The sequence below is a fragment of the Gopherus flavomarginatus genome, chromosome 10, assembly GCF_025201925.1.
Source record: "Gopherus flavomarginatus isolate rGopFla2 chromosome 10, rGopFla2.mat.asm, whole genome shotgun sequence".
In the NCBI taxonomy this organism is placed as follows: Eukaryota; Metazoa; Chordata; order Testudines; family Testudinidae; genus Gopherus; species Gopherus flavomarginatus.
Window position 1 is genome coordinate 46,725,334 of NC_066626.1, and position 26,368 is coordinate 46,751,701.

Consider the following 26,368-nt stretch of genomic DNA (forward strand, 5'->3'; position numbering starts at 1 on the left):
GGGATCCATAATATACATACAGACAATTGAACAACTCTTATATCACCTTGCATCTGACGGTCAGTATAAGGGACATAACCAGAAGGAGGGAGGAGCAGGGATTCCCTGTGCCTTCACAATACCCAAGTGCCTTAACAGAATCAGTCCCTGGAGGCCAGTGGCATGCAGCCTAAGTTAGAGCAGCATGTATAACCTAGTCAATCCAGAATTGAGGGTGTACAAAATGGCTTACAGTTACCTTTGAATATACACCCTCCCTGTCTTGAATTGCACTGTGAGTTCCTCACCCTAACCAAGGATTGGGTCCCTTATCTTTATATGGCTGAAATGATTTATTTTCTGATTTAGCTTTCCTGGACCTTGAAAATGTTTTTCAGGTGATATATATTTAACAAATATTGCAAAAATCCCCACTATCATCTAGTGAATAAAAGAGCTATATTTTATAGCTATGATGTTACTCAAGGATCGTACTTTATACTGGGACTCAGAGCCTTTCTAAAAAAATGTCTTTTAATGACCAGCCCCAGATAGCTTTTATTTCTTTTAAAATAAATCATACAGCATATAAACGAATGCAAGTCCTATCTGGGGACTGACCAGCTTGCCTCTGAACCACAGTATCACCACAAAACAATGGTTCCTGCAAGTTTTAAAAACCATAGTCATGTGTCAAGTATCAGAGGGGTAGCTGTGTTAGTCTGGATCTGTAAAAAGCAACAAAGAGTCCTGTGGCACCTTATAGACTAACAGATAAGCTTATGCTCCAATACATCTGTTAGTCTATAAGGTGCCAAAGGACTCTTTGTTGCTTTTTACATAGTCATGTGGTTTGCTGAGCAAACAGAATCCTACAAAACAAATTACAAGAACCTACAGGGACCAGGAATGTTTTTTAAATATATCCTTTGTTAATTTCTACAGAAATTGGGAAAGTTGTATGTTAAAAATATAATTTAGAAGCAATTCAATTTTTCTTTGGACTCAGTTGTGCAGTGCATACTCAGACCCTAGGAGTCACACTGGAATTAATGAGAGACTTGCTTGGATAAGGACATCAGGAATTGCTTCCTTAGCACCTATGCAGCAAGATGCATGCAGGAAAACCCTTGTGCCAGTGCACAGCCCTTCGAAGTCAACAGATATCCACATGGGTGAGTTGATCTCCCTGCATGTATTTCTTTGTTGCATCAGGCCTTTTGATACAGCAAAGCAAATACCAAGAAAGATGGCAATCAGTATTAATTGTGAAACTACACAACTGTAGGCTTTAGATATAAAAGTTATGTGGGCATCCTCCTCTCTAGAGAGGAGGGGACAGAAACTGGTAATGTCTTTATTTTGGGATCACTGTCAGAAATAAATATTTATTTGTCTGCCTTTATGACCCTGATTCAAGGAAGCCTGTAAGCACTTACACCCTTTGAATATGTTCATAGTCTCACAGAAATCAATAGGGTTACTCATATATGTAAAGTTACAGACTTTTAAAGGGCGATGCTAAACTGGGGTCTATATGGATGGTATAGGTAGCTTATAGATAATGGATACAACATTATGGACCATTTCCTTGCCTCTGCAACTGCTGCTTTGTGCTGTTCTGGTGGTGTGATGCAGTTGTAATGCTAGCTTGACCTGCTAGAGGATATCTCCAGGATGACAGAATTTATGCGTGAATTATAGATGTCATCGCAGCTCCTACCTCGTCATTATCAGCTTCCAGCTTAAGGAATGTGACCAGCAGAAAGGGAATGTGGCTCAGGCATCTCTGTGCCCTGGTAATTCTCAAGCTCCCTGTATGGCCCATGGGAAGAATAGATAGTTGGGTGTAAGTTACAGCTTCCTTGAGGCTCCTCTAACTTAGGACAGAGACCGATCACTCTCTCACACATAATTCTGTGTCTGTGCTTGTATATAATATTAGTAATAACAATACATATATAAATAGAATAAAAATGATACATAAAATAAAGGATAGGCAACTGAAATAGAAGGACAATATGAAAACAAGAAGGGTGACATACGTCTGTTTGAATATCCAAGTGTCTGCACTGTCTTATTTACATTTTTCTCATTTCTGTATTTTTATCGTTTATGGAAGCAATAACTTTTATAATGAAGTACTTTCAGAAAAGAAATTAGACAATTGCTTTTATTTCAAATAAAATTAAACTTTAATTTTTTTAAAAACATGATTAGGCAGTATTGTCCTTGTATTCAATCATCTATCTTGTTGCTTTGTTTTTTTATTTCTTGCATGGAGGAGTATAGTTATGTAGGAGTCAAGTGTGGGTTGGAAGAAAGAGCTTCACAAATTGATGCTTTACATTTATTCACTCTCTTTGCCAGTAGGTGGAGCTGCCATGTTAGGTGCTTGTCTCCCCCTCTCCCCACCTTTTTCTTTTCTCTCCTCCTACCGCCCCTCCTAATAAGCTGTTTTCTAATATATGTTGGGTACCATAGAGTAAGACTGAGAACAGGAAGCGGAGGCAGAAGCAAAGAGGATTCTGGAAAGGTCTCTGTGTTTTCTTTTCCACTGAGAATGCAGAAATTGTAATTAATTTGCAAACCTTTGTGGGCAGAAAAATCTGGATAATTTTAGGAGGCATATTATATTATCATATCATTTTTGGATGCTGGGCTTTGCTGTGATTTGTTGTTCTCTTTTCATCAGGTAAGCTGACAAAACATTTCATTATATACCTTAGAAATCTGAGCAGTGTAACCATTTTCACATTTCAAATGCGTATTGCAGCCTCTGTTTGTTGCTAATGTAAAGCAAAAGAAAGAATGGGGAATTCAAAGCCATTTTGAATTGACTATCTGTGGTGTGATTTTTTGTTTAAACAGAGTGAAGCCTGATATCTGGCCTCTTACTATAAATATGACATTGTGTTGCAATGTCTTCTTTACAAAAACTGATTTTTGTTAAATGTGTATTTTCTTATAATCAAGGTATATATTTCATTGATTCATCTGGAGTGTTTTATGTCCCCAGTGAAAGTGATATTGATCTTTAGGAAGAGTGATAAATATATTGGTGCCAGGCAATTAAAAACAGCAGGTTTAATAAGGTTGTCAAATTCTAGAGATCCAGGGATATAGACAGTATGCAACTAATTTATACTTAGCTCAGACAGGTGATGTTTTAAGAAGCCTAATGTAATTGCCTAGGTTTTAAAAAGATATTTAAGGAAATGTTGTTGTTCTGTACAATTATTTGTATCTTGGAATACAGGTTATGTTAGTCTTTATATGGGAGGAGGAGTTTACCAACAGTTAATAAAGCAGAGGCCACATTATTTATGATATAGCAGACATTGTACAGTGTATAACATTAATTCCTTTTCTTAGTATATATTTCTTAAAAAGGACTATTAAGAAAGCAATTAGAAGAGTTTTCATGTGCCTTCTGTGTTACAACTCCCCATTAAGCCGCTTAAATTCAATATTATTATTAATAATTCTAGGAGTGAGCCACTAAGGGTAAATGGAGAAAAATATCTCTTAGTTATCACTTTGATAAATGGGATTATTTTTAAATAGCAGTTCTACAAATATCTGTGTTTAACAATATTATGATGTTCTTTCATTTGGAGATTATTTTCAAAGCCAACCTGTAGAAATCAATAAAACACAGAATTATAAGGAACACTGCTTACAAAGCAGGGTCTCACCTTGTATACAATAGCACTTTTAGGTTGGTATGTAAAGTATGACTGGATCCCAGATATTGGACAGAGCAGTTTCTGAGGCCTGTGCTCAAAGCAAGTGAGGGTATGGAAGAACTAAGTGTTTGTTTCCACAGTGCCTAGCTCAGTGTGGCTGAAGCATCTATGTGTTAACACGATTTAAATAAACAAATACATGATTTTAAGAATTTAACATGTTTGTGGTTTCTCGTTTGGATTTGGCAAGGAGATGATTTAAGAAATCACTTTTTGACACTGACAAGCTAGTTAACTGTTGCCCTGTCTCAAAATCTCCATTTCTGAGGGAAGATTGTCAAGAAAGTTGTAGAGCAACAGTGACAATATTTGGAGTTTTCTGCTCTTTCTGTTCCCAGGCGCTTTGGTTTTCAGGTTTGGGTATGTTACAGAAAATGTGCTTATATTGTTAGTTCATGATTTCTTCCTTTTGATGGTCAAAATTATATGTTCATAATGATTCTCTTAGATCTAACAACTGGATTCAATATTGCTGTCCACATTCTAGTGCTCACTAGCAGGAGAAGATAGAGTCATCAAAATGACTTAGTTCATTTAATTTCATTCCTTTTTTTTTTTTTTTTTGCTGTGGGAAATATTGAGCAATAAGTCATCTGTCCTCTGGGCTCCCTCTTCTGACTTTTCAAAGAGTCCCATTCAGTCACTATTACTGTTTAACATTCATTTGGGGGATTAGTGATCAAGCATGGGCTGCATTTTCATCACTATGCTAATGACATTCTGCTCTACATTTCTATTTCTTCTGGCCCATCTGATGCCACTGTGTGACTTACCCTTTCTCTTAGGATGAAACAGAGAATTGTAGGAGTGGAAGGGACCTCAAGAAATCTTCTAGTCCAGTCCCCTGCACTCAAGGCAGGACTAAGCATTATCTAGATCAGCGGTTCTCAACCTGTGGTCCAATTAGCACACAGCTGAGCTGTGTGCTAAAGGCCAGCCGGAGAAGTGAAATCCAGGTTCCTGGTTGACCTGCACGGTGGGGTCTGGGCTGCTTCAATTTCAATATAGTACTGACAAGGACATTTTGGAGAGGAATTGCAGCTGTCCCTTAGATATTGCCTGGTCAAACATACAGTAGTAAAGGAGTGACCAGGTCAAGATTGGACTGATACCTTTCAATTAGAAATCTGTCCAACCCTCTGGCTTTTTTTTTTATACTTTTAATAGACTCTCTCATCTACTCTGCCTGAATGCCTCCAAGAAATCAACTTGATCTTCTGATAGAGTTGGAAAACGTAGTGAATTCAGACCTTGGAATGGATGGTTTGTAGGTACAGAGCACCATATAGAAGTTTTGAAATCGAATATTTATATCTATTTGTGAGGTAAACAAAACTTTGGGTTTTCCCCCTCAAATGTTATAGTATTCAGCAGAATATCTGTTAGAAGTTTTTCTGTTTTTTTTTTTTTTTAATTTTTTTTTACTCCTAAGAGGACTGTTGAAGTCTAAATAAAGTCCATACATCTTGTGCTATGTGGAGTTTGCTCTCTGCATGTCTTATACTGAGTAGTTGCGGTAGTTTAGCTGGGATAGGAAAACAGAAGTATTCCAAATCTATGGTTCTTAATGTTTCAGATAATTTTGAGTTTAGATTATTATTTTTGTAAGAAACATAAGCAATAATTTTTCCTGTCAGATCAGTTTTTAATGCTTCCCTTAGACCAACTTGTAAAGGAGCTGATGGAACATTGATTTTCAAATAGAGAGTTATTTCTTTTTTTTTTAAAGAAGAGTAAAAATTGTGACTCATTCATTCAATTATCATCTCTTAGTGTTCTGTGGTGGCTCATATTGCAACAAGGCAATGGATACCGGAGCATGATCAGACATTACTCTTGTCCTCACACCTAATGTTACATGTGTCAGAATATAAAAGAGATTAGAAAATTATCAAATGTAGAGTATGTGGAGTGTGTGGTTGAGCAGTCTTTCCTTAAAGAATGTACTAATCTCCAAATATTATGTAATCCTCAATTGTAAAGAGAGAGTTTAATTTGGAGGGTGAGTCCTGCAGAGTAACTGTATTTTTAAATAGCAGTTCTACAAATTTTTATCTAAAAATAAGGTTGAGTATTATGTAGCAGTCCCCAGCTAACACTTTGGGACCACTCTCCATCTCCATTAGTTTTACAATTAGTTTGTAATTGAAGTCAGAATGCTACTTGTTTGAGCCACAGACATTGCTCAACATCAGCGTGGAATTAACTTTTGCAAAGAGTATATGACCATCTTCAACTTTTTCTGTGTCTAAAAGTTGAACTCAGAGAGGTATCAATGCTGTGGTCTGTTTTGCAATGCTCTGTTAACACAAAGGGGATGCAAAGGTGCATGAGCATGACTGGGCAGAACTGGCTGGGGTTCACTCTGGTGATCCACAACCTGCATAGTAGCCTACTGACGGCTTTTACAAACTGGCTTAATTTAGAATAGTCTTGTGTCCACTCTAAAGGCATGTCTACACTGGGGCTGGAAGGTGTCATCTCCAGCTCACGTAGACATACCAGCACTAGCTTGGATTCAGTTAGCACACTAAAAACAGCAATGTAGCGTCAGTGGAACAAGCAGCAGGAATTTTTAAGACGGGTTTGTGCTTGGGGCAGTTCGTCCCAGTGACATGTGCCACTGTCTCTACACTTCTATTTTTAGTGTGCTTTCTCAATCAGAGCTAGCATGAGGATGTCTGCTTGAGCTGGAAATTACACCTTCCACCTCCAGCGTAGACATACCCTCAATTACATAGTGGCTCAAGTCGCCCTAGGGAGCCTTGAAGACTGGGATAATGGAGTTCTAGCACAGTTGAGGATCTGACCCTAAGCTTTTTGTGACATAATATTGATACCTCTAGAATTGTAAGAGACCCCAAGCAGTCTCTCCCTTGCAAGAGAAAGGCTGAAGCCTGAAAGGGCAGAATCCACAAGGGGCATAGCTGGGGTAGGACTCCTCAAAGGGGCGGATTATCCGGGCCATTGTTCCATTGCCTATAGCAATCACTGCTGGGTACTTAATCACAATTAGCTGTTATGTTGCTGGTTTGTTTTGGTCCACCCTGACAGCGAAGTCCTGGTCAGCATCACTTCAGCTAACTCAGTTGTGCCCAACCATATTCAGACACAGTAAAAGTGTATAGCGTTGACATGTCCTGTGCGAGTTTTAACAGTTTGTTAAAATCTTGCAAAATATAAAAACAAGAAATAAAGGAAAACCAGAGCAGAACATTATTTTAAATGTACTTCCAATTAGCTGCATTACAGAGAAACAGGATGCTTAATTCAGCAGCTAAATGAGATTAACTATTAATTGCAATTCTGCGATGAAAATTACCTTGAAGTGATCCAGCCCCCATTAAAGTTCATCTGTTCTCTGCAGGACAAAGGGCTCACCATAGTCTCAACAGCTTTATTTTTTGCAGTGACTACCCATTATTGCAATGTTAAGCGTTAATGGAGACAGTGCAGGGGGCTGAAATTAAAGCCAATGCAGATGCTAGGTTTAATAACTTGTTAATTGGGTAGCAGGTAATTTATAAATAGGGAGCACGGTGGATGTGCCGGGGGTTAAGTGTGGAGGAAGGCGTTTTCACTGTAACTCAAAATAAAGATATGCTGAACTTTACTCAGCTATACTGTACTCTTCATTACAATTGTTCACCTTCCACTAGTTGCAGGTGGAACTCCTCTATTTTTAGCAGCTTATTTAATGTTTGAATAATTGAGTAATGTGTATAGCATGCTTTGAAAATTGAGAGTGTTGAATACATGCTAAGTATTATTAATTATTACTATTTTATTAGCAGAGCATAATGTCTCTTTCACAGAATTTTTAACCCTGCAAGAGTCAAGTATCACAATTTTTGCCTTACCAGTACTGAATTTGACTATGTCAGATTTCATCCAATATGCCACTTTGAGGATATCAGCTGAATTCATCCCAGGGGTAAATGGATGGGAAAACTGCACCCCAAGGCAGCTGCACTTCAACGCAGATTTGTGTTGGTGGCTGGCAGGTGGTGGTAGGAGAGCCAGTCTCCCCTTAGGGAAGATTGTGGTGGGTGAAGGCAGCTCTAAATTTTGTCCTATAGAGCTTTGCTTTCTGACTCCTCAGAAAATGCACTGTTTCTGTGCATTGAAGCATCTGACCTGGCCTTGAAAATGTTTTGTTGAGTTTCTGTTGAAACTGAATGAATTTTGTAATTCAGTGCCAAACAAAACAGAACAAGCTTAATAACAGTATCAACTACTGTATCTCTGGGGAAATGTAATTTTGGATTACTACTGAATGTAAAATGTCTCCTTTAGTGTGTTTGGTGATCCCATATAATTAAAAATAACTAATAAAGACCAAATAAAATACAAAGATTAAATTAAAAGCTTTTAACATGTCAGGAACTTTCCCCTCCCCAAACACACCTTCTTTTTTTTCTCTTTATGACCTTTGGTCAGCACAGGTTCCCTTTATTATATCTACAAGTTTTATGCAACAGCAGCGCATTCTCATTCTCTCTGTAGTAGTGGGCCCTATTCAGGAGGTGGATTCTGGTATGGACTATTTTGGCAGGAGCATATCCCTTTGAACTACCTAGGGATTCCCCATCTTCTTCCTCTGTTTCTTCCCATTAATAAGAACAAGAAAGAAAATAATGACAAAGTCAAAAGAAGTATGAGAAGAGACAGAAAAAAATCTTACTCCAGGGAGAAAAACTACTGCACCACAACCTCAATGGGTGAGGACTGATTTGGATGGTGTTACTAGACAGTTTAAGCCTAATGACCCATCCTAGATTGACACATTGTTAGGTTTCCAAGGCCTTAGAACCCTCTGATCAGCTTCTGTAAAGGGGAATCCCCTTGAAATGAGGAAACTTGAGAGGAAACTGACTCTCTCATTCTTGAGTTCCTTGGGATAGATTAAAAATAGGAGATGCACAAGAAGAAAGAGTCCATTATAAAGGTATGTCTTAAGATGTAAAAGGTGGAAAGGGATCAGGGATACAAAATTTTTCACCATATCTAGAGTGGATCCTTCTATCTTCTCCTTTTTAAAAACAGAAAGTCTTATGGAGGGTGTTGTGGCACCCTAAAATTCTCTAGATAAAAAACTTAAACATTCCTTACAGAAAGAATATAGCTATTCTATATCCTCTCTTGATGCATGCCCTAGATGCTTTAGTACCCGATAGGTTTTTGTTTACGGTTTTAACCGAAGCCAAACCAATACCTAGGAATCCAAAACATAAAGTTTTGAGACCCTTCACAAGTGTGAGTCATCTGTGATATAGTATATGAAATAATCAATGTTTCATGCTGCTTTTTCATACGATTCTTCAGTCTTAGACTGGAGAAACATATAACTATGTGACTGGAAGGCAGACACCACTCTCCTCTTTTTTACCATACCTTTGTCTATTTTGATCTATTCAGATAAACATTGGATACAAAGTGGGACAGTCTTGAAGAAGCTTCAGCTTCAGAGGAGGAGCATTTCTACTCCAGGTCTGTAATCTTTTGAGTTCCACATTCACCCAGAGAAGTGGCCCTTCTGTCTTTATTAGAACATGTTCAGTGGCTACATTTCAAGATCTGCCATTGCCTAGAAACACAAAGGTAAGGCCAAGTCTACCTTCCCAGCTCTCAGCAAGGAACAATATTTCTCCTGACCTGCCCAACTACTTTCCATGTTTCCTCTTGTCTGGGGCAAATAATCACCCTTGCTAAGGTATCCAGAAGCCTCTGGTTATTAGGCTATTTACTGAAGTTATTTACTATCAGGGGAACCTAGGTAGTTGTTCCAGAGGTTTAGTACTTGAAGATGTTGGGAGAGCTTTCATTCTGTGTTGGAGTTGTCCCCTTGAACCACTTGTTATATATTGGCCAGGTTCAGAATGGCAAACTTCCCCTTATGCATGGGGTGTCCTGTGATCAGTAGAACTCATTGAGGTCTGTCTCCATATGCTCAGCCTTTTTCAGATTCCTCCACTTTGAAATCTGCTTCAGACACATCTAGTATCTAAGCTTTGATCTCTTTTTAGACCCCAGGAAAACTTATGTTCATCTAATTGGAATCCCTCAACAAAGAAATCCACCTTTACTGCTATCTTATCAATTTCATAGTTATATTCTTGCTTCCTTGTGGGGACCTACAGGAACAAAGCAAGGGTCAACCAAGTCTTTTACAGAATCAAGTTACCTGCAAGCTTTCTTCCTGTCAGTCTGGGATCATGATGAGAAAATTTTCTTAGAGACCTATCCCGATCTAATCAGCTACTCTTCCAAGGGTTTTTGTCCAAGCAAGGATTATGAGCAGACAGACTCTAACAGAGCCTGACTGAATCAAAGTAATTACAGATGCATGTCTGCAGGAACGGGGAACTCATATGATTGCTCACATAGCCCAAGTGCTCTGCTTGTCGCAGCAAGATTGTCAGAACATAAACTGGTCCCTCTTTAGGCATCATCAGCAACTAGAGATTAGGAATTAACATCTCAAGTCAGAGGCTCTGTGTGAATTTTTACTAGTATTTACTGTTTATGTTTCAGTAGCATCAGGGGGCCCTATTTTACAAGGAACTCTATGCCCTAAGGGCCTGTCTACATGCACACTTAGTTTGTGGCAAAGTGGGGTGTAAATCTCCATCACACTAGCATTCCGCACACTAAGCATCTGTGTGGATCCTGCTGCCATGCACTAAAAATTCCCAAGTGCTCTTTAGTCTACTCCCATTTCAAAGTGGGGTAGATCAAAGCACACTATGTGACTTTTAATGTGCAGCAGCAGGGTCCATATAGACACATTATGCACAGCAGACTAGTCAGGGGTAGGTTTTCACCCCAGCTTGCCATGAACTAAGTGTTCACGTAGACAAGGCTAAGAGATGGGCCCTGCTCCAAAGAGCTTATAATCTAAATAGGTAAGACAGATAAAGTGTGGGGGGAAACAAATGTAGCATACAAGCAAACTACTCAAGATAGTTAAGACCAAAGCAGATTGTGTAGAACTTCAAAAAGATCTCACAAAACTAAGTGATTGGGCAACAAAATGGCAAATGAAATTTAATGTGGATAAATGTAAAGTAATGCACATTGGAAACAATAACTCCAACTATACATACAATATGATGGGGGCTAATTTAGCTACAACGAGTCAGAAAAAAGATCTTGGCGTCATTGTGAATAGTTCTCTGAAGATGTCCACAGTGCACAGAGGTGGTCAAAAAAGCAAACAGGATGTTAGGCATCATTAAAAAGGGGATAGAGAATAAGACTGAGAATATATTATTGCCCTTATATAAATTCATGGTACGCCCACATCTCGAATACTGTGTACAGGTGTGGTCTCCTCATCTCAAAAAAGATATTCTAGCACTAGAAAAGATTCAGAGAAGGGCAACTAAAATGATTAGGGGTTTGGAGAGGGTCCCATACGAGGAAAGATTAGAGGCTAGGCCTCTTCAGCTTGGAAAAGAGGAGACTAAGGGGGGATATGATAGAGGTATATAAAATCATGAGTGATGTAGAGAAAGTGGATAAGGAAAAATTATTTACTTATTCCCATAATACAAGAACTAGGGGTCACCAAATGAAATTAATAGGTAGCAGGTTTAAAACAAATAAAAGGAAGTTCTTCTTCACACAGCGCACAGTCAACTTGTGGAACTCCTTACCTAAGGAGGTTGTGAAGGCTGGGACTATAACAATGTTTAAAAGCAAACTGGATAAATTCATGGTGACTAAATCCATAAATGGCTATTAGCCAGGAAGGGTAAAGAATGGTGTCCCTAGCCTTTGTTCATCAGAGGATGGAGATGGATGGCAGGAGAGAGATCACTTGATCATTGCCTGTTAGTTTCACTCCCTTTGGGGCACCTGGCATTGGCCACTGTCGGTAGACAGATACTGGGCTAGATGGACCTTTGGTCTGACCCGGTATGGCCGTTCTTATGTTCTTAAACAGAGTGAACAGAGCTCTGCAAATATTGTTAGTTTTGGTATTATTAGCTGAATTTTTGTTGATTTATATTTATTTAATATATATTTAATGTTTTATAAAGCAAAGGTTGGTAAGGAGAGAAGGCAAGAGGGGATACACTAAAAAGAACAAAGGGAGAGAACATTGAGGGAAGGGAGGTAAGTGGGTTAGGGGGAAGAGAAGAATGAGACTGAAGAGAAGTAACTGGGAGGGAGAGGGCTGGAGAGGACACAAACAAAGCACCAGTCAGCAAATGGAAAAGAATGTCCAGAGTAAAACGGTGAAAACTGTAGAAAACATGGTCTGATGATATCGCCACTGTCCAAAGGTACCTGCAGAAACTGCTTCTGTAGCTAGTCTGCTGGCTGGCTTCAGTCTTTGGCCCCGCTGGTGGCTCAGCCTAAGGAGTTCCTCCCTTCTTCAAGCCTACATGATTGGGGAGGGATGTGACTGCATGGGGCCTACTGTCCGTGGGGTTGTGCCTCTTCTGCACAGTTCTGGGTCCAAAGTAGGTTTGGGGGCTGAGGAAGTCCTGACTGTGAATCATCTTACTCCTGTTTTCTCAATATGGATTCTGTTATGGGCAGATGCCCAATGGTTATTAATTCAGGCAGTATTAGGGACCCTGAACATTCAGGCTGATAGCTGAGCCATAGACATCCTTTCAGTGTAGTAGGGACTCAGACATGGTATTATGGAGGCAGATATTGTAGAGGTGGCACCTTGACAATATAGATCCATTTGTCTGTAATGCAACTGAAAACTGAAGAAACACGAAGTATTCGTTTTTCTATTATGATAGTCCCAACCCCAGTGATAATCTGTGTTTGAGAATATTTCCTTGTCTGTATGATCTTTCATTTATTCAGAGTGAATTTCATTTATGACTTCCTGCACACACTTCCAAACTCTTAAAAGTTCCTTTCTTTGTCATGACAGGGGTTCATAAAATTTAATTAACATGCTTTCACACCTTCTTGCAGATCATTAATGAGGAAGTTAAATAAGATTTGACCTAACATCAGTCCCCGTAGCACCCCTCTTAATACCACCTTTTCAGATTACATACATTTCTATTTGGTATTTTCCTTTTGTTTACTGCTCTTCAGCCAGTTTTCAAACTTTGTGACACTGGTCATATACAAACCCATTTTAATTAATTTTTCAACAAAGATTTCATGAAACTTGTCAAATATTTCACTAAAATAAAAATGTCTTATACTTGTTACATTCCCTACATCGATTAATTTTGTAAATCCTGTCAAAAAAGCAAATGGTTGTCTGATGTAACAAATAATAATAAACTTCTAATTCACATATAGCACTTTTAATTATATATTACTTTTATTGATTACTATTCCATTATTTTTATTATTAATATTTATATTGTGGTAATGCCTAAAAGTAATACCTATTCTGTGATTTCTAAAGCAGTTTTGCAAACCAAAATGGGTTGGCTAATTTGAATGAATTCATACAAATACTTTATATGAATTAGTGAAACCACTCTGCATTTAGATATTAACTATTGATGAATGGTTTGTTAAATGATTGGGGGCATGGATCAGATTAGCAAGCAAAGTCACTCATCGGTAATCCATATTTAAATGCAATCTCAGACCAACACAAAATTTCATCACACAAACCAAAATAATGAAGTCATATGAGAAAACTGTTTAAACTGCACAGTATATAATGCATCCCTCTGTTGCAAAAATTAGACCCTTTTAGAGAGCTTCTTGGTTTAATAGAGTTGCACAGAAAACAAACTGCAGTGATGATGTGCAATCTGAGGGAGGAATCATATGCTGGTGATAATAAGCAGTGCTGTGTATTCAAGCAATTTCTTCTGCCCCCGGGAAGAAATGTACTATATTGTATCACACTATTGTAGAAGAGGGATTTCTTGGAACTTGTTGGTTTTTGCAATTACAACAAGGAATGAAAAAAGGCTACTTGACAATATTTTCTCTCTTATTATGATCCTAGTTTAAGAAGCTGCATGCACTTCTGATACAGTATACCTAACATTATAATTGAAGCATTTTTAAATGCTTGAGTGGCTGTCACATCAGATGATGCACCCATAATGTCTAGCATAAAATCAGGCATTAAAACGAGAGTGAAAATCTTTTCACCACATTTTTATTGACATCAATTTTTGTGCTCATAGAGTGGAATAGAAACCTTGATTTCTTTTGTCCCACTTCTGAAAATGTTGGCGCTGCTTACTAGAAATTAGTAGTGCATTGTACATTAATCTTTTTAGTCCTGTAAAAACATCTGAGCACATTTGGTGCAGCTTGGCATATACTTGGAAAAGACTATCACTGAAGAAAATGAGCTCATCACAATTGAATTTACCGGCTAGCAGGAAGAAACCAGGTGGACCAGAAGAGGCTAGTTTAGGTGGAACTCTGACCCATTAAGTACACTCAGGAGAGGAAGGGTATTTACACCTCCTTCCTTCCAGACAGAAGCCTATCTCACCTGATCCCTTGCATCTTGTCTTTATTCCTGCATGGCCAGGACAAAGCCCTTTTTAGCAAACAGATGACTGATATAGCACCAACACATCCAGATATTTACAAACAAACTGAGTTTGGGTGCATGGAATCCAAACAATGAGCTGCTTAAATATTATGATGAAAGGAGCCATGTAAGTCAACAAGAATTTTTACACATTGGTTAATGTGTATAAAAGGAAACTAAAGTATAACCAGAAATCAAATGAAAAAACTGCATGCTGAAGTTTCTATTCCCTTGGTGAGTAGCTCAGCTTTCTTAAAGGCAAATGAAATGGCACATGCCCCCACCCCAATCAGGAGAAGGCTAATGAGCACCTCTGGGTGCAATCCCTACCAAATAGACTCACCTGCACAGCCTGCTCCAGTTGGAGGAAGCAAACTTTAAAAGGAGAGCTGGTAACAAGAAAGGACCCTACCTAGGAGGAAAACTGCTGTGCCTCAGAAGGAGCGGACTCTTGTTACAGAGTAACTGAGGGAAAAAGCTAACAAGACTCCACTGCCCAAGGGCTTACCAAAACCCTAAAACACCTTTCAAAGGGAGAAAGAGCTTTGAAGCTGCCTGCGTATGACCCCCTGCCCACCACAGCACCTAACACTGGTAGTTTTTACACTGTGAAAGGAAGATTTCAGCTATATTAGATAACATTTTATACTGTAAGCCCTAAGCCTAGCTAACAAATCTTTTCTTAATTACTCTAGCCATATATATAATTTAGTCAATTTATATTGCATGTTTCTCTCTATTTTCTGTACTTGCCAATAAAATCTGTGCTTTATTGAAGATAACTGGATGTGGAGACCACTAAATGGGGGATAATCACTAACGCAGATATCAGACAGATTTTTTTTGTTATGTTAAACTCTAAAAAATGTGTTTGTGGTTCTGTTCACCACAAAAAGGAAATTCTCCCTTACCCAAAGAGCTTCCAGTCTAGTAGAAAGATAAGTCTAAGAGAGATGCACTTAGAAAATCAGGGAAAGGAATAGCCTCGTGTCCCCCCTAGGGGAGTATTGTTTGGTTTTGCTTTTTAACTCCCTTTTTTGGGGCATTGTAACAAAAGTGTGTCTTCAGAAGGGATTTGAATAAGGAGATGATGATGGGGTGGCATACGGGGGAAGGAATTACGTGTACAGCAGCTGGCTTTGAAAAAAGCAGGAACATTGGAATGGAAGTAGACAAATGAGACATCAGGGTTGGTATCCTTGGCTGCTGAACAGTAATCTCAGAGTGAGCTAAGTGGTTAAAGGCTTGAAGACTGGGTCAAAGACCACAATCTCTCATACAAAACAGTGCAACAAGGAAGCTGGTGAGAAAAGTAACAGGAAGTGTGGAAAGCTTTCTTACACCAGCAAACTAAAGTCTGGCTCCCAGTTGTCTGACTGTAGCATTTGGGCAAATACCAAACAGCTAGAAAAATGCTATTCAGCCAAGGCTGAATTAGAAGCTGAATTGTGGCTTAAACAATATATTTTCATGTATTTACTTGACCATTTATTGCAGCAGAATGCTAGTCATAAAAACAGTATTTAGTCAACCTCACAATCTCATTCACCAGAATGTATTACGTTTTGTTAATAGCTCACTGTTGTGACCATAATAAAATAGGCCTGATTCAGATTTCAGTCACACTAGTATAAAACCTGGATACCTTTTGTGAAGTAAATGGCATTGTAATAGTGTAAAACTGAAGTGAGATCAGAACTGGGCCTTCATTGTTAATTACACAAACTTTCTTTACTGGAACTCTATATTTAAAACCATATTTTGCTCATTTTACTGTTTTAATACAAATTGCAGGAGTGGAGAATGATACAAATAGCCCCTCCCCCCAAGCTACTGAAACCACTTAAACCTGTATTCTTTCAGGGTTTCTGAATTCACTCCTGATTAGGACTGTCTGATACAGTGGAGGAGGGTGGAGTGAGAGGGAGTGGGTGAAGGTTTCTAATATTGAGGTGGTAGGTGGGATAGGGATGACAGTCAGAGGATAACCTGAACAGGGCAAAAGAGACGTGAATGGAGATGGTAGGGAAAGATGAAGGAAGTGGAACTTCCTCAAAACCTTTCATCAGCCTGGGCTGCAGCCCCATCAGAAATGGCTGTAGGGAAAAGTGGAGAAGCAATAGTCCAGCTGAGCATGCTGCAGATACAATAGGAAGGAAGCTGAACATCCTTCCATTTGGCTTCTGATAGGATTTTGAAAAAATATTTGTCTAAGGCCAAATATCAGAATTTACTTTGTATGCAGCCAAATACCTATACTAGGAGTGGCCAAACTCCCTGACCTGAGCTTCATACAATAATTTTCAGAAGTTTAACTGTGCCATTAATCTTGACTACTGGAATACAGAAGCATCCCTCTCTGTGCTGCTTTGCAGCAAATCTTGACTGCAATGCTGCAGGGTGTTTTAGCTTCCATGACAGGTCGACCTTTCCTTTGAATACACCTGCTGCTTTGGAGCCAACATCCATGGCCTTCTGGAACTCACATGGCTCAAAAGCCCATGGATATTTTCAGCTGGATCTGTCTTCAAGTATCTGTCTTAACTTCGAATGACCATATGTGCGCCAGTTTGGGTTACAGTAGTCACATTTCATGAATCTTTTTCTTTTTGGAGTTTTATTTTTTATTTTGCCTATTTTTAAAAAAGGTAAAATAATTTTAAAAGTAAGTGTAAAGACCAGAATGGCAATCATAAAGAGGCTACTTGTTGATTATTGTAACAAAAATGTGCCATGGCTTTTGCTGGAGCAAGTAACTATATCGTTTTGCTCTATGCAAAATTGTTCCCATATATAGGCTATATATGTTCCCATATATATATACACGCACACATTCAGTTAAAAATTCTTGTGAAAAACAGTTAATGCATGTTTAATAAAATAAGAGTCTACAACAAACTCATAAAAACTTCATCCACCATTGAAATGTGGCCAGCTCGTGGCAATTTGAGTTTGAGATCCCTGGTTTAGAGAGAACTTATCTTGCTTCCAAAATCTAAAGCCTGTGCTGTGCAATATAACCTATGAAATGTTAATTGTTTTAATCACTTGAATAAAGAATCCTATGATGACAAATTTCTATTTTTATGTTTCTGCAAACCATACAGTTTTGTGGATATTTTATTTTAGTTTTAACTATTCAAGTAAAAGTGTATCCCTGGTGAAAAATCTATAAACAAATTTAAATCCAAATTATATTTTTGTAATTATTTTTGTTTAATGGTGATGCCAATGAATCCAACCCGTTAATAGCACTGGCTAGCTCAAGGCCTGGGGGAATAGACTAGTAAGTGCTATTGGTGTATTTCCACACATCTCTGCAAATAAATGTATCTCGTTCCTGACTTGCAACACTCTTGCTATTACCAGAGACTGACAGTTATTCTGAATTCTGCCAAAGGTAGTTTTTTGCTTTGTGTGGGGCTACAGCTAGAGGCCACAGAGCCCAAGACAAAAAATAGAAGCAAGAATACCTTCTGTCCTCTAAAACAGCAGCCTTACACCAATTCATTTGCTCCCATTCCTGCACCCCCCTGCACTCAACCCCCTCACACTCACAAGGTGTTGTGTCTGCCACCTTGGTATTTTTCTTCACTTCATTTTTAATCTTTCCCTCTTCTTTCAATGCTTATCCCCCCTTGTAGACTTCCTCTCCTACTCATTCCTCTGGACACTTTTTTCTTCTGCTTCCTCCTTCTCTCTGGGTGCTTTGCTTCTTGTTTTCCTAGTCCCAGCCCATAGCTGATCCACATACGTGAGGATGGCCATTAGTTCAGGGCTCTGCATGCTGTTAGTTTGTGTTGAAGGTGCTGTGTGATGATTCTGTCACTGTTACCAGAACTTTCTAGGTCCTAGTTCTCCAAAGCAGCAGAAAAAGACAACCCTTGCTAGGTGCGCTGCTGCTGTTAGTGAGGGTGACTGCTGCAGTCAGTCCTGTTCCTCAACCCTCCCTTTCCCCACAACACCTCATAGTGGCAACTCTGGTTTTGTAAGGTGAACAGATGTCTATTATGGACTATGATGAGATAGCTAAACTCATTATCACTTGTCATTTAGAAGAGAAATTTAAAACCAGGATCTCTGCATCTGCGAGCCTAGTGTACTGTTTAGCCCAGAGCAAGTTGCCTAATTATAAGCCCTTGAAAATAAAGGAATAGAATAGAAATAATGGGGACATAAGGTCATTTTACAAAATTCCTTTGCTAGTCTTGCACTTATGCCAACAATAATCAAAGACATATCTGTGTGCCAGTGTTTTAATGGACTGAAAAAGCTCAGTAGTCAGCTTTTTTCTTAGGTTCCAGATGAAGACATAACTCAAGTCCCAGTGCTCTAAGGGCAAAAACAGAGCCATGACAAATGTCACAAAGTTGAGTATTTTTGTCACTTGTGCATTTCTTTGCGTAAATATGAATGGTGTAGACAGAATATAGCAATAATTAGATAGCACTGTTTTCTTATCTACATTCTAGGTAGATGACATTATTTTAAAAATTAATTATAGATTCTACAAGGTTCTGCACTGAAACTTTCACTTTCACCAGTAACTTGTCTTCAGATGTCCTAAAAGTCTTTGTAGATGCCTTCAGGCAATTTAGTTTAGCTTATTCAGATATTAAAAAAAACAACCACTGATAGCATGTCTTCAGCTGAAAGACATTTTACTTCACTTCTGCGAGGTTTCAAATATAAGTACTGGAAAAAGGAATCACATATAAGAGAAATATAATGCATCCACTCTGCAGCAGAAATAATTTAATATAAACCCACTGTTATAAATTAGTGAAAATTAATTTAAACACATGTAAAACAGAATATACCTGGACACAAATGTGTGGCTATATGTTCTGCTCAACTCTTCCAGCCACCAGTTAATGGAGGAAAGTGACTGAGAGAAAAGTGCAATAGGGTGTATCATGAAATATCATGCTAAAATATACTCCAACGTATTCTATGGCATTTTTTTGTATTATGGGATCTTACGATATAGTAGTCACCCAGAAATTAGGTTTTCTAACTAACTCCATGGACTGGGGTGTATACATGAGGAATCGCATATCTTGAACATGGGCCTCCAGGTAGTGCTCAGCCCATGGCTGACACCTGGCAGCTCACTGGAACCTTGGGAGAAAGAGGCTAGCAGAGTGTTAGCTCACTAAGAGCTCCTCTGACAAAGTTCCTAATTGGGGGAGACATCCAGCCCCGCTGGCTGGCCCAGATGTTCTAAAGCCAGAATGAGGCACAGGAAGGTATTTGAACAGCTAGGTGAACCCTTGACTGGCTGCCCCTATGCATCCTGTCTACTGACCTGACTCCTATTTTTCCCTCCCAACTTCTTCCTGCCTCCTTACCCCAGATCCCCATCTGCTCCTGGTTCCTTCTTTCCTGCTTTGCTCCAGGTCCTTGTTCCTACACTCTACTGGCTCCAACCCATGGCTTGACCACTGGCTCATCCCCTGACTCTGACTCCAATCTGGCTTTAACCCTTGACTTGACTCCTGACTCTGCCTCCAGCTCTGACACCTGGCTTTGGTTCCTGGCACTTGACTCGAACCATGATTGCCCATGCCCTACTCCTTACAGTATGTTATAAACATTTAACACCCCTCTTACCCTGAAGCTGCTGCAACATGGTGCCTGTTATCTGTGAAAGAACAGAGAAGTGTGGTGCCACCTTTTTATTACTTGGTCCATATCCTACAGGTTTGTTTTTTTTTAATATCCCTCTTTAAATGCACTTTTTGCATGAAGGACATTTGAACTTATTTTGATTTTCTAAATGTCTAAAATTCTCCATCTCTCTTTGAATTCTGACGGGTGCTGTTCACATTCCAGCAACTGAATTGCACCTTAGCTGAACGGTAGTAACTAAGCTTAAGTGCAGTGACATTTTCATCTAAAAACGTCCATATTCATCCAGTAAACAGGGAAGGCTAGAGTCATACTTATGCTGGCACTAGGAATGGAGAGGAAGCGGTTTGAACCTCCCTTATTCAGGGGCAGCTGAGGACTGGTTTAGCTCCCAGTAACTGCTGGGGTGCAGGACTGCCTTGATCATGCCTCTTCCTGTCCCCAGTCTTCCCTCTCCTTACCCTAAAATGCTGCATGTGCCAAGCCTCCTGCAAACTCTACGCAGAGATGGTGGAGCTAGGTATGTCCCTGGAATAGAAGTTTCTGCAGCTGGAGTATTTCCAGAGATGGAGATTATACTTGTCCAACAGCCTCTTTGTACCAGCTGGACTGATGTAGGGCAAATGATGCCTTTGTCTTAGAGTGTTTCACAAAATAATTAAAGAACATAGTGTAATATTGATTACAAAACACCTATTGTACCTATATTACAGCATTAGTTATCGACAATGCAACTGCATTGCTTCTACATCACTAGTGGAGAGAGGGCTCAGGAAATTTTGGCACTTTGTCATAAAAACTTTTTCAGAGCATGTTTTTATGCTATGGTGGTGAAAATGCTTGAGCCCTGTCTATGCTAACCTCACACTGTTGCTACCATTGGTTTAGCTTTGCCCTGGGTGGTAGTTGCTATAATATGGGGTACACATTTTCCCCAATGTAGACAAGGCATAATATTAACAATGACAGTGTTTTAAAATGAAAACAACCTAATCAAATAAACAATCGTTTATTTTTCCAATAACGATCCTAAGAAGAGCCATGTTTTTTTAAGACCAATTGTAAGGAAAAGGCATCTAGGTCAACAGACTCAAGTGACAAGTGCTAAAACCTGTAAGGCAGGGGTCGGCAACCTTTCAGAAGTGGTGTGCTGAGTCTTCATTTATTCACTCTAATTTAAGGTTTCGCGTGCCAGTAATACATTTTAATGGTTTTTAGAAGGTCTCTCTCTACAAGTCTCTATATAATATAACAAACTAGTGTTGTATTGTAAAATAAACAAGGTTTTCAAAATGTTTAAGAAGCTTAATTTAAAATTAAATTAAAAAGTTGATCTTACGCCACCGGCCTGCTCAGCCTCCTGATGGTCTGGGGTTCTGTTCACCTAGGCCGGCAGTGGGCTGAGTGGGGCCTGCGGCCGGGACACCAGCTGGGAAGGGTCTGGCAGCCAGAACCCCAGACGGGCCTCGGGCTGTGCGGGGCCGGCAGCAGAGACCCCAGACCGGCTATAGGCTGAGCGGCTCAGCCCACTGCTGCTCAGGGGTTCCATTCTCCGGCTCCTGCCAGCCGGGATCTTGGCTGCCGGACCCGCTCAGCCTGCTGCCGGTCTGGGGTCCCGGCCCTGCCCACATACAGAACCTTCTCCCTGGTTCTGGCCCATTCTCTTCCTCTCTCTGCACTGAGCTGAGGGTGGGAGTGCACTGAGCACAGGGCTGGGGGTGAAGGGTCTGGCCAGGAGCTAGAATGAAGGAGGGGGCTCAGGGTTAGGGCAGGAGGTTTGGGTGAGGGGTCACTTACCTGGGCAGCTCCCATTTGGTGTGAGGGGTGCAGGTGGGAATGTGACTCCCATTTGGTGCTCAGGGTGGGGGTGGGGATGTGCAGGGTGTATGGGATGTGGGGGGGGCTGGGGATGTGGAGGGTGCAAGAGTCAGGGCAGAGGGCTGGGGGCATGTGAGGAGGTGCAGGCATCAGGGTAGGGGGACTGGGTATGTGTGGGGTGCCAGAGTCAGGGCTGGGGTCATGGGGGGTGTGTGTGAGGGAGTCAACAGAAGGCTGGGTGGTACAGGGCTCAGAGCAGGGACCTGGGCAGAGGACTGGGTGTGTGTGTGTGGTGGAGGGGATCAGGGCAGAGGGCTAGGTGACTGCCCCCCAGAACCCTCAATCCCCCACTGCTCCTTGTCCCGACTACCCCTCCTGGGATCCCACCCCCTATCTAAGCCTCCCTGCCCCTTGTCCCCTGACTGATCCCCTAGAACGCTACCCCTACCTTTCCCCTGACTGCCCCAACCCTTATCCACACCCCCACACCCAGACAGACCCCCTGGACTCCCATGCCTATCTAACTGCTGCCTGCCCCCTGACAGGACCCCCAGAACTCTGGACCCATCCAACCCCCCTCTGCTCCCTGCCTGCCCCAACCCCTCTCCACACCCAGAACTCCTGACTCATCCAACCTCCCCAGCTCCTTGTATCCTGACCACCCCCTCCAAAGACCCCCCCACCCTAACTGCTCCCCCAGGACTCTCCTTGGCCTGTAGGGGGTTTATGGTTCCTCGACCCACCTGGTGCCCCAGGTAAGTCACTCTGTTTTGGCCTATTTGACACTTTTTGGCCTTAACAGTTAGTCCTGCCTGCCTGATGCGCTGAAAGACCTTTTCCAGGTGTAGTAGGTGTTCGGGCCAGGAGTCTGAAAAAATGGCCACATCATTGAGGTAGGCAACTGCAAATTCTCCCAGTCCAGCTAGTAGACCATCTACCAGCCTCTGGAAGGTGGCGGGTGCATTTCGAAGGCCGAAAGGAAGGACATTGAATTCATACACCCCCGCATGGGTGACGAATGCTGACCTCTCCTTGGCAGGTTCATCTAGCGGTACTTGCCAGTACCCCTTGGTTAAGTCTATTGTAGAGATGAACTGGGCACGTCCCAACTTTTCCAATAGCTCATCGGTGCGTGGCATTGGATAGTTGTGCGGACGAGTTACCGCATTTAGCTTACGGTAGTCCACGCAAAAGCGTATTTCCCCATCTGGTTTGGGTACCAGAACCACTGGAGATGCCCATGCACTGGTAGATGGGCGGATTATACCCATCTGTAGCATGTTCTGGATCTCCCGTTCTATAGCAGCTTGGGCATGAGGAGACACTCGGTAGGGTGGGGTTCTGATTGGGTGAGCATTACCTGTATCAATGGAGTGGTATGCCCGTTCAGTCCGTCCTGGGGTGGCTGAGAACAATGGGGCGAAGCTAGTGCACAGCTCCTTGATTTGTTGCCGCTGCAGACGTTCCAGGGTGGTTGAGAGGTTCACCTCTTCCACGCCACCGTCTTTTTTCCCGTCGTAGTAGACACCGTCAGGCCACTCAGCATCATCTCCCTGGACTGTAAACTGACAAACCTGTAAGTCTCTGGAATAGAAAGGCTTGAGAGAATTAACACGGTACACTTTAGGCTTTAGTGAGGAATTGGGAAATGCTATGAGGTAGTTTACAGCTCCCAGGCGCTCTTGGACCGTGAAGGGCCCTTCCCATGATGCTTCCATCTTATGGGCCTGTTGCGCCTTCAAGACCATAACCTGGTCTCCTACCTTGAAGGAACGTTTTCTGGCATGTCTGTTATACCAGGCCTTTTGCTCTTCTTGAGCATCCTTTAGGTTCTCTCTAGCAAGGGCTAAAGAGTGTCGGAGGGTGCTTTGTAGGTTGCTTACAAAGTCCAGAATGTTAGTTCCTGGAGAAGGCGTAAACCCCTCCCATTGCTGCTTCACCAACTGTAATGGCCCCTTAACCTTGTGACCATACACAAGTTCAAATGGTGAAAACCCTAAACTGGGATGTGGTACAGCCCTGTAGGCAAACAGCAACTGCTGCAACACTAGGTCCCAATTATTGGAGAATTCGTTGATGAATTTTCGTATCATGGCCCCCAAAGTTCCATTGAACCTTTCCACCAGGCCATTGGTTTGATGGTGGTACGGGGTGGCAACCAAGTGATTCACCCCATGAGTTTCCCACAGTTTTTTCATGGTCCCTGCCAGGAAATTAGAGCCTGAATCTGTAAGGATGTCGGAGGGCCAACCTACCCTGGCAAAGATGTCTGTTAAGGCCAGGCACACAGTGTTAGCCCGGGTGTTGCCTAGAGCTACTGCTTCCGGCCATCGGGTAGCAAAGTCCACTAAAGTCAGTACGTACTGCTTTCCTCTGGGCGTCTTTTTTGGGAAAGGGCCCAGAATATCCACAGCTACTCGCTGAAATGGGACCTCAATTATGGGGAGTGGCTGGAGAGGGGCCTTGACCTGGTCTTGAGGCTTTCCCACTCTTTGGCATACCTCACAAGACCGGACATACTTGGCAACGTCCTTGCCCATCCCGTCCCAGTGGAAGGACTTCCCCAACCGGTCCTTGGTTCTGTTCACCCCAGCATGGCCACTGGGATGATCATGGGCTAAGCTTAAGAGCTTCCCCCGGTACTTAGTTGGAACCACCAACTGTTTTTGCAGCTGCCATTCTTTCCGGTGTCCACCAGAAAGAATCTCCTTGTATAAAAGTCCTTGGTCTATAACAAACCGGGATCGATTAGAAGAGCTGAGAGGCGGTGGGGTGCTCCGTGCCGCCGCCCAAGCTTTCTGAAGGCTGTCATCCGCTTCCTGCTCAGTCTGGAACTGTTCCCTTGAGGCTGGGGTCACCAGTTCTTCCTCAGACTGTGGACTTGGGCTTGGTCCCTCTGGAAGCGATGTAGGTGATGGGGTTGTTTCCGTTGCTGGTGAACCGCTCTCCGCTGGTGCACCTGAGGGTATTTCAGGCTCTGGCTGAGCCTTTTGGGTATGGCTGTCTTTTGCTTCTGCCAGTTCTGGCTCGCTGGCGCCCTCTGGCGTTGAGTTTGAAGATGTGGTTGCACTTGCTGGTGCTGGTTGCTGTTCCAGTTCCGGGCCTGGGACTGGAGATGCTGTGGCTGTTTCAGTGGTAGGCATGGGATCCGGGTCCACTACCTCTGTCTGGGTCTCTGGTAACACAGACGGGGCCTCTGTGGACGGTTCAGGAACAGGAATGGGTCTGGAAGCTTGCCTGGTTTGGCTACGTGTAACCATTCCCACTCTCTTGGCCTGCTTCACCTGGTTGGCCAAGTCTTCCCCCAGTAGCATGGGGATAGGATAATTGTCATAGACTGCAAAAGTCCACATTCCTGACCAGCCTTTGTACTGGACAGGCAGTTGAGCTGTAGGCAAGTCTACAGCTTGTGACATGAAGGGGTAAATTGTAACTTTGGCCTTTGGGTTGATGAATTTGGGGTCAACGAAGGATTGGTGGATAGCTGACACTTGTGCCCCCGTGTCTCTCCACGCAGTAACCTTCTTTCCGCCCACTCTCAAATTTTCCCTTTGCTCCAAGGGTATTTGAGAGGCATCCGGGCCTGGGGATCTTTGGGGTGATGGTGGTGTAATGAATTGCACTCGCATGGTGTTCTTGGGACAGTTGGCCTTGATATGTCCCAGTTCATTACACTTAAAGCATCTTCCATCTGATGGGTCACTGGGCCGAGGTGAGTTACTGGAGACTGGTGAGGTTGAAGGGTAGGGCGTCTGTGGCTTGACTTGGGTGGTATGTGGGGTCTTTGGCTGTCCTCGGTTGTAGGGTTTATGGTCTGTGTGCCCCCTGGGGTAATCGTTCCCCTTGACAGTAGCTTTTTTGCTTTTTGCCAGTTCCATCCATTTGGCTCCAATTTCCCCCGCCTCAGCGATATCTTTGGGATTTCCATCTTGTATGTACCGTGTGATGTCTTCAGGAACACCATCCAAGAACTGCTCCATTTGTATGAGGAGGTGCAGTTCTTTCAAGGTTTGAATGTTGTTTCCTGTTATCCAGGCCTCATAGTTTTTTGCAATGTAGTGGGCGTGTTTGGGAAATGACACCTCTGGTTTCCACTTTTGGGTTCTGAAACGCCGACGGGCATGATCTGGGGTTATCCCCATTCTGTATCTGGCCTTGGTTTGAAAAAGTTTATAGTCATTCATTTGCTGCTTAGGCATTTCAGCTGCCACCTCTGCTAAAGGTCCACTGAGCTGTGACCTCAATTCTACCATGTACTGGTCTTCGGGAATGCTGTACCCAAGACAGGCTCTTTCAAAATTTTCCAAGAAGGCCTCGGTGTCATCACCTGCCTTGTAGGTGGGAAATTTCCTGTGCTGTGGAGCAATAATGGGCGCCGGGTTGTTAGGGTTGGCTGGCACATGCAGCCCAGCTTTTGCCAACTCCAGTTCATGTTTTCTCTGTTTTTCCTTCTCTTCATTCTCTTTTTGTTGTTTTTCCATTTCTTTTTGTTGTTTTTCCATTTCTCGGTGGTGGGCCGCCTCCTCTTCTTCTTGCTTCCTTCTGTGGGCCAACTCTTCTTCTGCTTATTTCCTTCGGTAGGCTACCTCTTCTTCTTCTAGTTTTCTTTTGTGTGCTGCCTCTTTGGCTGCCTGTTCTCTTTGGTAGGCTTCCTGTTCTCTTTGGTAGGCTGCCTCTCTGATCTGTTCTTCTCTTT

The 26,368-nt window shown here is 41.9% G+C and overlaps 1 protein-coding gene across 9 annotated transcripts in view; it reads left to right on the forward strand.

Annotated features, from left to right (window-relative positions):
- Positions 1–2,435: 2,435 nt before the first annotated feature.
- LOC127030419 (sodium channel protein type 3 subunit alpha) overlaps positions 2,436–26,368 on the forward strand; it is a 126,467-nt gene continuing 102,534 nt past the window's right edge. For 2 of the 9 annotated variants that reach the window (XM_050916872.1, XM_050916871.1), the window contains exons 1-4: positions 2,479–2,674; positions 4,896–5,053; positions 7,544–7,662; positions 9,147–9,218. The gene's annotated coding sequence lies outside the window, so the exon portion shown is untranslated. Of the gene's footprint in view, positions 2,675–4,895; positions 5,054–7,543; positions 7,663–9,146; positions 9,219–26,368 lie in introns of all 9 variants that reach the window. The other 7 variants (XM_050916879.1, XM_050916875.1, XM_050916877.1 and 4 more) reach the window with 7 other exon arrangements.